Raw genomic sequence first — 14,179 nt, forward strand, 5'->3', positions numbered from 1 at the left:
TAAACAGCAGCTCCGTAGCCGGCAGGATTTGAACCTGCGCAGGGAGACCCCAATGGATTTCTAGTCCATCGCCTTAACCACTCGGCCACGACTACTTCAAAACAGTCATATATAGCTTTTATCTGGCTTGTGGCATCAATATAGCCCAAGCAAATGGCAGAACTGCTTGTCAGGCAAACCTGCCAGTGTTGCTCTCAAAGCAGCACCTTTGCCAGCATAGTCATACTTCCCTCTAGCGATTGCCACCTAGCCCTCCAGTAGCTAAACCTGAATTCCAATGGGAAGAAATTCAACTTGGATATTATCCCTTTTGGATGTTTCTCACATCCAAGAGATCAAGTATACGTTCATTTAGAAGGGAAAGCAGAATTAAGATTCACTGTAAACTGATAGCCCAAACAGGGACATCAACCCTGTACCCTCAGATTAAAAGTTTCACGCTTTACTTGCTGAGCTACCCAGGCTCCTGAAAGCTTTGACACTCCCGTGAATATAAAGACAGTCCAGCCAGTATGTGCACTTGACCTGTTGACTAAGTTCATTTGCAATGAACTCTACAAAGAATAAGGATTGGGAGCGTTGTGCTGCTCTTGGCAGGAAGGGCATGCTAAAAAAAAAGTCTGGGATCCATTTTATGACAGCTTTCACAATCTATTTTGGTCTAGAGAGCCCAGTAATTATTACTAGAATGTTACAATGAGCTCACTTAATTTTTCTAACAGAGCACATAAGAGCTATTTGAGTGAAGATAAAGCAGTAATATTCCAAAAAAGCCAGTAGAAAGGCAACCTTTCATTGCTCTGATATGGAAGAATCTCTACTCAATATCAAGCATTAACTCTTGAGCTTGCTATTTAAGGCCTCTAAATCATCAGGGGGTACCAAAGCCACTGCTCCTACTGCCTGAATTGGACCTTTTGTAACAGTGCCCACTTCAGGCTCGAAACGAGACACGGGTCAGCAAGTGAAATAGAAAAGAAAAATCTTGTAAAACGACACGGCCAAAGGCATAATTAATGAATCTAAGTGACAGCCACTCTAAAACAAGTGAATAAAGCCAAAGCAAAACAGAGAGCAGCCCTAGTCAGCTTAACTACTCGGCCATGACTACACCCTTCTGCACTACTGTACTCTTTTGGCTGGATGGGCAAAGCACAGGACACAGCAGAGCTTGAGAGAACACACACAGTTGAAAGGCTTGTGTGAGCAGAAGTGTCAAAATGAGCTAGCTTTCTTCGTCTTTTGGAAAAAGGTTGCCATGTCCCGAATTCGAACCAGGGTTGCTGCGGCTACAACACAGATTACTAACCACTATACGATCACGGCACACCACACATCTTCGCAGTCATGCTAATATTTATAAAGCCTTTTGCTTGCCTGTCTCGCTGTGTACATTTAAAAGGTCTTCTGAAGCATACATGAACCACAATTCTTTTCAAAATACACTACATTGTCACAGAACTTTTTTTTTAACGATCATAAAACCAAAAAAAGCATTGTTGATAAACAGCAGCCCCGTAGTCGGCATGATTCGAACCTGTGCAGAGAGACCCCAATGGATTTTTAGTCCAAAGCCTTAACCACTCGGCCACAACTACTTTAAACGTCACTAGTAGCTTGTATCTGGCTTGTGGCATCAATACAGCCCAAGCAAATGGCAGAACTGCTTGGTCAGTTAAACCTGCCAGTGTTGCTCTCAAAGCAGCACCTTTGCCAGCATAGTCATACTTCCCTCTAGAGATTGCCACCTAGCCCTCCAGTAGCTAAACCTAAATTCCAAAGGGAAGAAATTCAACTTGGATATCATCCCTTTTGGATGTTTCTCACATCCAAGAGATCAAGTATACGTTCATTTAGAAGGGAAAGCAGAATTAAGATTCACTGTAAACTGATAGCCCAAACAGGGACATCAACCCTGTACCCTCAGATTAAAAGTTTCACGCTTTACTTGCTGAGCTACCCAGGCTCCTGAAAGCTTTGACACTCCCGTGAATATAAAGACAGTCCAGCCAGTATGTGCACTTGACCTGTTGACTAAGTTCATTTGCAATGAACTCTACAAAGAATAAGGATTGGGAGCGTTGTGCTGCTCTTGGCAGGAAGGGCATGCTAAAAAAAAAGTCTGGGATCCATTTTATGACAGCTTTCACAATCTATTTTGGTCTAGAGAGCCCAGTAATTATTACTAGAATGTTACAATGAGCTCACTTAATTTTTCTAACAGAGCACATAAGAGCTATTTGAGTGAAGATAAAGCAGTAATATTCCAAAAAGCCAGTAGAAAGGCAACCTTTCATTGCTCTGATATGGAAGAATCTCTACTCAATATCAAGCATTAACTCTTGAGCTTGCTATTTAAGGCCTCTAAATCATCAGGGGTACCAAAGCCACAGCTCCTACTGCCTGAATTGGACCTTTTGTAACAGTGCCCACTTCAGGCTCGAAACGAGACACGGGTCAGCAAGTGAAATAGAAAAGAAAAATCTTGTAAAACGACACGGCCAAAGGCATAATTAATGAATCTAAGTGACAGCCACTCTAAAACAAGTGAATAAAGCCAAAGCAAAACAGAGAGCAACCCTAGTCAGCTTAACTACTCGGCCATGACTACACCCTTCTGCACTACTGTACTCTTTTGGCTGGATGGGCAAAGCACAGGACACAGCAGAGCTTGAGAGAACACACACAGTTGAAAGGCTTGTGTGAGCAGAAGTGTCAAAATGAGCTAGCTTTCTTCGTCTTTTGGAAAAAGGTTGCCATGTCCCGAATTCGAACCAGGGTTGCTGCGGCTACAACACAGATTACTAACCACTATACGATCACGGCACACCACACATCTTCGCAGTCATGCTAATATTTATAAAGCCTTTTGCTTGCCTGTCTCGCTGTGTACATTTAAAAGGTCTTCTGAAGCATACATGAACCACAATTCTTTTCAAAATACACTACATTGTCACAGAACTTTTTTTTTAACGATCATAAAACCAAAAAAAGCAATGTTGATAAACAGCAGCCCCGTAGTCGGCATGATTCGAACCTGTGCGGAGAGACCCCAATGGATTTTTAGTCCAAAGCCTTAACCACTCGGCCACGACTACTTTAAATGTCACTAGTAGCTTGTATCTGGCTTGTGGCATCAATACAGCCCAAGCAAATGGCAGAACTGCTTGGTCAGTTAAACCTGCCAGTGTTGCTCTCAAAGCAGCACCTTTGCCAGCATAGTCATACTTCCCTCTAGAGATTGCCACCTAGCCCTCCAGTAGCTAAACCTAAATTCCAAAGGGAAGAAATTCAACTTGGATATCATCCCTTTTGGATGTTTCTCACATCCAAGAGATCAAGTATACGTTCATTTAGAAGGGAAAGCAGAATTAAGATTCACTGTAAACTGATAGCCCAAACAGGGACATCAACCCTGTACCCTCAGATTAAAAGTTTCATGCATTACTTGCTGAGCTACCCAGGCTCATGAAAGCTTTGACACCCCCGCGAAGATAAAGACTTTCCAGCCAATATGTGCACTTGACCGGTTGACTAAGTTAATTTGCAATGAACTCTACAAAGAATAAGGATTGGGAGCGTTGTGCTGCTCTTGGCAGGAAGGGAATGTTAAAAAAGAGTCTGGGCTCCCTTTATGGCAGCTTTCCCAATCTATTGTGGTCTAGAGAGCCGAGTAATTATTACTAGAACGTTACAATGAGCACACTTAATTTTTCTAACAGAGCACATAAGAGCTCTTTGAGTGGAGGACCTATGCATTTACATGAGAATTTCTTCTCTTTAAGAAGATAAAGCAGAAATATTCCAGAAAGCCAGCAGAAAAGCAACCTTTCTTTGCTCTGATATGGAAGACTCTCTACTCAATATCAAGCATTAACACTTGAGCTGGCTATTTAAGGCCTCTAAGTCATCAGGGTGTACCAAAGCCACAGCTCCTACTGCCTGACTTGGACCTTTTGGAACAGAAGAATCTTGTACAAAGACACGGCCAAAGGCATAATTAAATTAATCTAAGTGACACCCACTCTAAAACAAGAGAATAAATCAAAAGTAACCCTAGTCAGCTTAACCACTCATTCATGACTACACCCGCTGCACAACTGTACTCTTTTGGCTGAATGGGCAAAGCACAGGACACAGCAGAGCTATGAATTATTATTTTTATTTATTAAATGAATGTGTGAAGCCCACTCCTCATACACTAGAAACTCCACAGATATTGACAATCATTTGTGTTGTATGAGATCTCAAAGCAGAGCACTAATCCACTGTAGCTAAAGTAGTGTGTTTAATAGCAGTTTACCATATTATTATTATTTTAATTTAAATTTTTTGCTGTAGAATCGAGAACCATGAAATCTCACTGGTATTGGTACCGACTACTGAAATGTTGTATATTGAAAACACTACCCTGAGGTATATAATGTCAAATAAGAAAAATAAGAAAAATAGTTTTGTGATTTTGCAGCAGTTTCTTAAGCTGAGAGTCTCATAATATAATTTACATTTATTAATTTGGCAGATGCTTTTATCCAAAGCGACTTACAAAAGAGGAATACATAATAAGCTAATCAGTGGTACAAAAAGTGCCTTATTACAAGTTTCATTAGCATCAGAATAGTATTCAATACATTCAATTTTAAAACTATTTTAGTGACTGTTTAAGTTCTCATGGAAAAATGTGTTTGAAGACAGAATGAGAGTCAGCTTCACGGATGGAGTTGGGAAGGTCATTCCAACAACGTGGTAGGATGAAGCCGAAAGTCTGGGAAACTGTTTTGGTGCCTCTTTGTGTTAGTATAACAAGGCAACGTTCCTTAGCATACCGCAATTCTAGAGGGAACGTAGCTCTGCAGAAATGATTTTAGGTATGCTGGAACAGACCAAGTGACTGTCCCGTATGCCAGCATCAGATCCTTCAATTTGATATGTGCAGCAACCAACAGCCAGTGAAAAGAGACAAGGAGTGGTGTAACATGCCTCTCTATGATATAATATAATAAGTACAGCCCCTTACTCGCCCTATCCTTGAAAAACTGTCTCAAAACCTGATGGCTTGTCAGAACTCGTCGAGTTTGAGATGAAGATTTCTATTGCACGTGTAGTATAACCTGATTTTGATATTCCAATAGTGGCACGTCGAGCACTTAACCGAATGTCAATTACCCGTGCTTATCCCTACTTGGCACCATCTCCTGATGGCCATTTGTAATTACAGTGATTGATCACATAACTCTTCCCAAATATGGAGGATTATCACCATTCCTTGGAACAATCTGGACCCAATCCGATTGGTTTGGCGTTCCATGACACCACAGCATTTTCGATGACGTCATCCTATCAAGCAGGTGTGTCTGACTTCTTGCAGTGCTGCAAAGACCGATTGGCTCTGGAGCAGTGCGAGTCGTTTTGAAATTTTCTCCGACTTGAGAGGCGCCACCGCAGCATCGTGATGTATGCCATAAAAGTGGCGTGAGAGGAGTATGAGAGCAGCCGTCTAGCTCAGCTGGCGCAGTTGCTCCAGAGCGGCCGCTCAAGCTCTGATGATGACACGGCTTATTCACGACTGGCCAGTCTTGCAGCATCTTACAGTGATCTGTGTTTTATGGGCTGCTTTTACAATGGCATACCTCACATACTACTTATGTGAAAAGATTGAAAATACTGACTCCTTTATTGGTATTAAAATAATATAGGCTTTTATTGGACTTCTTGTACCCACCACCGGCACTACATAAAGCAGCACATAACCTTTTCAAATGAATAATGTTTCTGGTTATTATAAGTAATATTCAAGCATCAGTTAATCTGAATTCCATGATTGTCAGCAATAAAGAAAGCAAACATTGTGTGATCTGCCATGACTGATGTAGGTAGCGCAAGTTCCCGGCTTGACGGCTCTCTTTTCAACTCCTCCCCGACTGCAACTGGCAAATCTCGCTGATTGGTAAATCGAGATGCAGTTCATGTCGAACACACCTATCACATTTTTAGCCAGATAACCAGATGCTGTGTACACTATGCACATGGGGCTTTGTGTTAATTATCTAACATGCATCCGATTACCTTATGTCTGGGCTTGTTTGAAAGATAATTCTCTCCATTAAGTATTTGCATGATATTTGTTCTATTTATTTTTCTATTTGTTCTATTTATATTTTAACTCTATTTAAAGTTATAAATTAATGTAAGCAACACCAGTTCACATGCAACATAATTACATACTCGCTAATTTTTTGTCTGTGAGTAACACAAATAGGCTGCATGTATTGTACTCTTTGAGAGAACAGCATGACACGTGGCTATTTGATGAGTTTGATGTTTTTACCCAATTACAATAATATTTACAGTGCAATCGTTCAATCGTTTAGTCGTTCAATCTGACACAAAAAAACAACTATCAACAATTCCTAAACCTCCGCAAAATGATTTAAATAACAATACTACGTGTAAAACACATTTGTAAAGGTTTAAAGCACTTTTGAACATTTTGCATCATTTTATTCATATTAAATGAAGACAAACCTGCAACAACAACACCAGACGGATTGATTGTTGTGCAGTCTTATAACGTCACAACAACGGTTCAGAGAATCAAAATAATGGCTGTGTCTCGTTTAGAAGGCTCCCCTTATAAGTTTATTATTGGAGTAGGTATTATGAAGACATACCCTGGAAGAACGTATGGTCTTTAACTCACAAATATTTAATTACCAACAAGGTCAAGGAGGTGCCCTTTAAACTGTTACACTGTTTTTACCCAGTCAATGTTTATTTAAGAAACATGTTCCCAGATAAAGATCCACTTTGCTCTGTGTGTAAAGCTGTGGATGAATCTGCCCCTCACCTTTTTTGTCAATGTGTCCACATTGTATTGTATTATTTTGGAGAAAACGTTGTTTGTATGCACCTCTATTTTACTTAGTTTTCTTTGCTTTATAAAGACGTTTTATTTGGTTTACACAGTTTTGATAACTTAAAAAGTGAGTATTTTCCGATAAATCTGTTTATATTTCTTGGTAAGATTTTTATATATAAGTTTAAATTTCTGTCTGTAAAAACCCCTATTTACACTTTTTTGGAAAGACTTCAAATATTATTTAAATACTCTTTGTACATCCAACAACTCCAAAGCTTTGAAAACCATTGCATTGTGCAGTGAATATAATGTCTTTGCATGCTTGTAAAGTATATCTGAATTATTGTGTACTATGTATACCCCTTGCTTGTTTCGCATTTTTTTTTTAAAAGTCTTGGAAGGCTGCATCCTCCAGAGATCGCATTTGTCGTCCGCATACGTCATCGAGGCTGTCTTGTTTCAGAAAAGCGAGTAGAACACTTCGGATGCAGCCTTCAAATACAACCTGAAAGATCACAGGAATTCGGAGGATGCATGAGAAGTATCCTTCGTTGGCACTCATAACCCACAATTCTTTGCTTCAACGGAAATGTAAAAAAAAAATTATGCCATTTTGCCCATAAATATGATGTTCAAACGCAAGGAATGTTAATTCCCAAGTTGAAGTACCTCAGTAGACGGGTGCAGATTATTTAATATGTACAATTATATTAATATATAATTAAAATAAAGTATTAGACTAAAAGTACACCTGTAAAATCTTTTTTCTTTTCTGTCTACATTATAACTCTCCTAAAATGCACCTCATACATTCCCTTTTGTTCCCTTCTCACTCAAAGCATGTTTAAAACCAACTTTATCAATATGTCTTAACTTCTTTAGGCAATTCGGAGTAGAATTTGGAAATTTAGCTTTCACTAGGATGTGTCCAGTGTTGGAAAGCAAATACAAATTTCAATAACCTTAAAAACAGAAATAAAAAAAACCGTCTGTCATTGCATATTGGGAAAAAGGGAAAAAGGTAAAACTGGTCTATCTACAATTTATGGGAAACAATATAGTAGTTCATTTAAAATTGTCTCCAGCATGGTCGACGCATTCTTTCTCAACACTAAAGTAACACAACTGAACGTATATCATTTATCAGTCAAATGACAACGCAATTTAAATCTAGATTAATAAAGTTTGTAGACAAAACTTCATGCTGACTTGAAATTATGTTGTTAATACATGCAAGAATGCCTTACTAAATCAGGACACATATTGAATGTGGAGGATATCACACAACAGCTGGTGAGAGAAAGTGAAAAGCATAACAAGCGCAATAGAGCCATGTGAAAGATATAGTAAATAGGAACCGCTGTAATAATGTGAGAATTATTTAACAAAAAGAGGGCCTTGAAATGGATATGGTGCTCTGACAAAAATCTGGGAACGGTCTGATGAACACTGTGGGATAAGTTTGCAAAAGTATGTTTTCGTAAAATTTCAAGATGGTAGCCAGAGCCTGGGTGGAGACTGAGAGAGTGGTTTGATCCATTGAAAAGGCTTTCACATTTATAGTAGATTAGTGTCACTGAATAGCTGGGTGTCTGATTGGTGTCTGGAGAACAGCATAGGATTTATAGACAATTGGAAGAGTTTTTGGGGTAGACCTAACCTGCTAAAGTGAGACGGACTGCTCTCATCTCTAGTAATTTGGCTCATAGTCTTAATAGTGATACTATTTGACTAACTGGGGACCAGGTCAGGAAGCAAAAAAGAACTTGCTAATCCTAACGTATGCTAGCTTCCTTGAGATGTCACACAGGTCACACAAACTACAACACACAGAGATTGTAACACCTATCATATATAGACTATGTATATTCCCCGAACTACAAAACTCTCACTAAATCATTTAGAAAAAATTTGATTGAGGTAAAACTTTAAAATAAAAAAATGTAAGATAAACATCATATAAAGGTAGGGCTACTAAACATTAGATATCTTTGAAAAAGCACTAATTGTAAATTATATTATTCCAGATCATAATTTGGATGTGCTCTGTTTGACTGAAACCTGGCTTAAACTGGAGGAATATATCAGTTTAAATTAATCTACTTCCCCAGGTCATTATTGTTATAAACATGAGCCTCGTCTGAAGGGTCGAGGAGGAGTTGCTGCTACAATTTACAGTGAAGTTTTGGGTGTTACTCAGAGGAAAGGATATATGTTTTTTGAACTAATAATGCTTAATGAGACACCATCAGATAAAATAAATAAATCTCTGTTGTCTTTTGCCCTTGCTAAAATTATATAGATTACCTGGGCCATATTCAGATTTCCTTGGTGAATTTTCCTTGGTGAATCAGATCTGGTAGTTACTGTGGATACAGCCTTAAGTTTTGGTGACTTCAACATTCACATACTGTAGATAATGAATTTGACACATTGGGATTAGCATTTATCAATATTCTCAACTCTCTTGGAGTCAGACAAAATGTGACAGGACCAACTCATCTCCACAATAATACGCTAGATTTAATTCTGTCATATGGAGATGATTCTGATACTAGAGAAATTCTGCCATAGAGCGATGACATCTCAGACAATTACCTCGTCACTTGTATGCTACGATCAGCTAATGTTAGTCAATCTACACCATGCTATCGTTCAGGTAGAATTATTATTTCGACCGCTAACAACAGCTTCACTAATAATGTTCTAGATCAATCTCATATACTCAGTAAGCCACAAAGTCTAGAAGAACTTGATGTAATAACAGAAAATATAAATACAGTCTTCTCCAGTACTCATAGTAGTGTCAAGCCCCTACAATTAAAGAAAAGCCCACACCATGGTACAATGATCACACTGATGCTCTCAAGAGAGCAGCTCGGAAAATGGAGTGTACGTGGAAGAAAACAAAATTAGAGGTATTTCGTGGTGCATGGAAGCACAGCTAAAGGCACTAAAAGCTGCTAGGCCTGCATATTTGAGCAAACTTATAGAAAATAACCACAACAATCCTAAGTGTTTATTCATTATTGGTTAGGAATAAAGCCTCGACTGAACCAGATATTCAGCAGCACAATAGTAACTAATGACTTCATGATTTTTTTTACTGATAAAATTGACATAATCAGAAATAAAGTCGAATTATGCAATTATCTGCCACAGTACCTCAGAAAACAGTGTCTCGTAATTTTCCTCAAGAGCAACTTCAATCCTTCACTGTCATAGGTTATGAAGAGCCAACAAAATATATCGAAACCTCAAAAGCCACAACATGCATGTTAGATCCAATTCCAGCTAAGCTCTTAAAAGAGGTATTCCCTGTAATCTCAGAACCTCTTCTTAACCCTTTAAGACCTAAGGGCATTTTTACAATTCATTTTCCGTCTGGTTTTATTTACTAAAAAAGCTTGTAAAACATCAACCCTGTTGTGCACAGACAATTGACACACCTCTTTTTTTTCAAGACAAATTGGACTTTCAGCATATTTGTGTTGCATTGATGTCACCTGAATGTAAAATAAGTTATGGGACCATAAAGACAAATGAAAAAATAAAACGGAAATTGAATCACTCAAATATTTATTGAAATCACACACAAATAAATAAAAGCTAAGCAAATTTCCTCTGGAAAACAGTTTGTTCATGTCTTTGGAGTCCTGGAGCACAGGAATAAACATTGTAACTTCTACAGAACCAAAACTATTTACATTTTTCCAAAAAAAGTCCAGGCGTTTTTGCCTCATTCACTGGTGCCAAGCCTCAAAACAGTTCCTATCAGCAATCACACAGAGGGCCACATCACAGGCTTTGCTTTTCCAGGGGGTGGCCTGTTTGACCTGCCTTGTCTGCTTGCAGTTCACACATTGCCTTCTACCATAGGAGGCCTTCTTGCTGGTTTCAGTTTGGTCTGATGTTGGCACAGGTACATGGTCACTTTGTTGCTGGCGTCTCTCTCTCTCTCCTCCTCAAAACTACTTTGCCGTGCGTCTCTCTCTCCTCAAAACTACTTTGCCGTGCGCTTTCTCTCCACAATATCAGAGCTTGGTTCATGCGTAATGACGCACACCAACGTGGAAGACGGATCAGCCTGTCATTGGTCAACAACCTCACGCAAAGCATCATGTGATATCCAAAATGGCAGCTATCATCGAGCTAGCGGCAAAAATGATGGAGAATTGATAAATTATGGACATCAAGTGGATAAATCTTGGATGTAAGTGTTTGGATTTATTGCTGAAAAACTCGAAAAGAGGCACAAGTTCCGGGCTGGATAGAAAACCTTCTGTAAAGGCTACAAAGACACCAAAGACACCCCCGTGATGGCTAGCTCTTTAGCTTTCTGCTGGAAAAAACGGTAAGAAAATCGATAAAACTTTCATCAAATTATATAAATATTTATCGGAGGTGCCGTGTGATGTCGTGGACGATGCCGTCGCGCTCTGAGGGTTAATATTATTAACTCCTCACAATACTTAGGACATGTCCCAAGAAACTTTAAAGGGCAGCTATCAAACCGCTTAAGAAGCTACAGATTCATTCTGGAGAATTGGCTAATTATAGACTGATTTCAAATCTCCCATTTATGTTAAAATACTAGAAAAGGTAGTGTAAGAGCCATTTCAATGTTTATGTCCAGGTTTGGCCATTAGGTGGTGACATGTTCATGGTATAGCTATTGGGGCTCAACTACTTAGGAGGATAGGTGTAATCAGACACAGGTGTTGCCAGAGGGAAAATGCCAACTAGTTTTTGACCGCCAAAGGAGGCTGTGGCTGTATGTTTGATAATGTGACAGTGTCGATGAAGATGGAATATTGTTTCGTTGTGGATAATGAAGACCTTGTGTAACAATAAATCATATCTCTCACGACAGAGAAGAAATCAGAACTTGAACTCCTGTAACATTATTTCTGAACCGAACTAAGCGACCACGGTAAGCACGTCAACTAGCCTACTTCAACCCTCTGTGTGACCCTCAGCTGTTCTAAGCTTAGGCTGGCTTAGCGGTTACACAAGTCAAAAACTAGGCTTTATGAAGCTGAAAGATCGTCGCGCGTGAAGTTTGATGTTCACCGTTAAAGCCATGCGGAGTGGCCGCTGGAAGCCGGACACTGAACACTGTTCATTGTATTTGCACTGTTCATTGTGTATTTGTTACACACCGGAACCTGACGAGAGGACAGGCTGAAACGGAGTAAGCGGGGACTACCCGCTTAGCCCAGCATCGGTGAGAGGACGCGGCGGTGCTGATTCAGCCGGCCCGGAAACAACGTCAGACAAGCTAAAGTCCGTTCAGCTGTTCGAGGACTACGAGAAACTTCTTTCATCATTCACCAATGTGAGGACAACGTGAGCTGGTTTTTATTCATCTACAAGACGTCCCACGCAAGGTATGTTGTAGCGCTACAAAGTACTTGAATGGCCATTCATAAGTTGTGTGCATACTAGTCATTACCCGGGCGTAAAAATCCAATGCATTGGTGAAAGGAAAAAAAAAACTGAACAAAGGAACTTTGTATTGAAAAACAAATTACATTGGTTATTGATTATTAGCATTGTGACGTTCAAGTTCACCATGAGTGTACTTGAAAAAGACGCGTCAGCTGCTGAGGCGGTTGTGCAATCAGCGGAATGGAACAGTAAAGCAAATGGTTCTGGTGTGTTAAAACAGAAAGAAAAACGTGTTGTAACATTAACTGCAAAGGGATTTGAACAAAAGTTGGAAAGGCTGCAAAATGATAGGAAGGTTAAATTAAACAAGGCTTCTAAGCTAAGAGAACGTATTAAAGAGCTTATGCAAATAAGTGATAAAGAAGGTGTACAATGTACAATGGGTGCTCTTATTGATTTGTGTGATGATGCAAAATGTGTTCATGATTCCTTGCTGGTCATATTACCTGAGGGTGAAAGGGAAAAACATGGTATTTGGTTCAAAGCAAAAATGATTTGTAATGATGAATTTATGTCTGAGGTGAACCGTTGGTTATGTGCTGTTCAATCAATGAAAGGTAATAAAGATGATGAATGTGGTGATGAAAAAGGTTCTCAAAAAGGTAAACAGGAGGAGCAGGACAATGATGATATTCGGCCAGAGGACAGTGTCTCAAATGTTCCTAGCAAGCAATCAAGCAGGAGGAGTTCTCGTAGTGGAAAATCCACTAACTCTGCAAGAATAAGGGAAAAGGCAGAAAGAGCTGCACTGCTTGCTCGGGCTGCATCTTTAAAGGAAATGCATGCACTGGAGGAACAGGAGCAACAACTAAAAAGGAGAAGAGAGCAACTTGAGCTGGAATCTATGTTAGCTGCCTCCAATGCTAAGTTGGAAGTGCTGGCCTCTGCCTCCGACATTAACACTACATCTAATGGAATGAGTTCTTACATGAGAAAAAGCAAAAGAGCGGTAACTGTTAACGAACTCAATCCTATGGCAAAGGCATACAGGCCTGTAAACCATCACAAAGCACAGCAGAGCCAGGATTGGTCACTGCCAATAGGCAATCCACAACCTACAGTTATGCTAACTCAGCAGACTAGTCAACAAAGCCAGGCTGGGCTAAGCCAGAGGATTGGTTCTCAAATGGACGATCACCATATTGTACCACCACAACCTTTGGGACCCCACCCGTTCAGTGCTCAGCCAGTAGAGGAACAGCAATGGGGGAATATCTTAAGGCAAAACGAAATAACTACTGCATTGGTCCAACAGCAGCGCTTCATGTTATTGCCTGCAAGAGAGATTCCCTTATTTGATGGGGATCCTCTTCAATATATTTCATTTAAGCGAGCATTTGAGCAGGCAGTGGAGGATAAGGTCAGTCAATGTGATTGTTATCTAGAACAATTCACGAGGGGACAACCACGGGAACTGGTACGAAGCTGCCAGCATATGACAGCTGATCTAGGCTACGTTAAAGCAAAGCAGCTGCTTGAACAACACTTCGGCAACGAGTATAAAGTTGCCTCTGCATATATGGAAAATGTTTTGGCGTGGCCGCCTATAAAGGCAGAAGATGTCAATACACTGCAGGCTTACTCGCTTTTTTGGCGCTCATGCTGTAATGTCATGGAGAACATACAATATATGCAGGAGTTGGACATGACGAGTAACGTAAGAGCAGTCATGTCTAAGCTCCCATTCAAGCTGAGGGAGCAATGGAGGTCAGTGGCACATAACATAATGGGTACATCTGGACGCAGAGCTCTGTTCAAAGATTTGGTGGCATTCATTGAGAAACATGTTCATATTCTGTTAGACCCTTTGTTTGGCGATATTCGGGACCCAGCACCAGGAATAGTTGGTGCTAAGGTCGACAGGCTGAA

At 39.9% G+C, this 14,179-nt stretch overlaps 3 non-coding genes across 3 annotated transcripts; all 3 read right to left on the reverse strand.

Moving 5' to 3' along the window:
* Positions 1-13: 13 nt before the first annotated feature.
* Positions 14-95, reverse strand: trnas-aga (transfer RNA serine (anticodon AGA)). The gene has a single exon. It is a non-coding gene; the product is annotated as a tRNA-Ser (tRNA).
* Positions 96-1,516: 1,421 nt separating this feature from the next.
* On the reverse strand, positions 1,517-1,598 carry trnaf-aaa (transfer RNA phenylalanine (anticodon AAA)). The gene has a single exon. It is a non-coding gene; the product is annotated as a tRNA-Phe (tRNA).
* A 1,418-nt stretch (positions 1,599-3,016) lies between these two features.
* trnaf-aaa (transfer RNA phenylalanine (anticodon AAA)) lies at positions 3,017-3,098 on the reverse strand. The gene has a single exon. It is a non-coding gene; the product is annotated as a tRNA-Phe (tRNA).
* Between the last annotated feature and the right edge of the window lie 11,081 nt (positions 3,099-14,179).

The sequence above is a fragment of the Xyrauchen texanus genome, chromosome 6 (genome assembly GCF_025860055.1).
Source record: "Xyrauchen texanus isolate HMW12.3.18 chromosome 6, RBS_HiC_50CHRs, whole genome shotgun sequence".
In the NCBI taxonomy this organism is placed as follows: Eukaryota; Metazoa; Chordata; class Actinopteri; order Cypriniformes; family Catostomidae; genus Xyrauchen; species Xyrauchen texanus.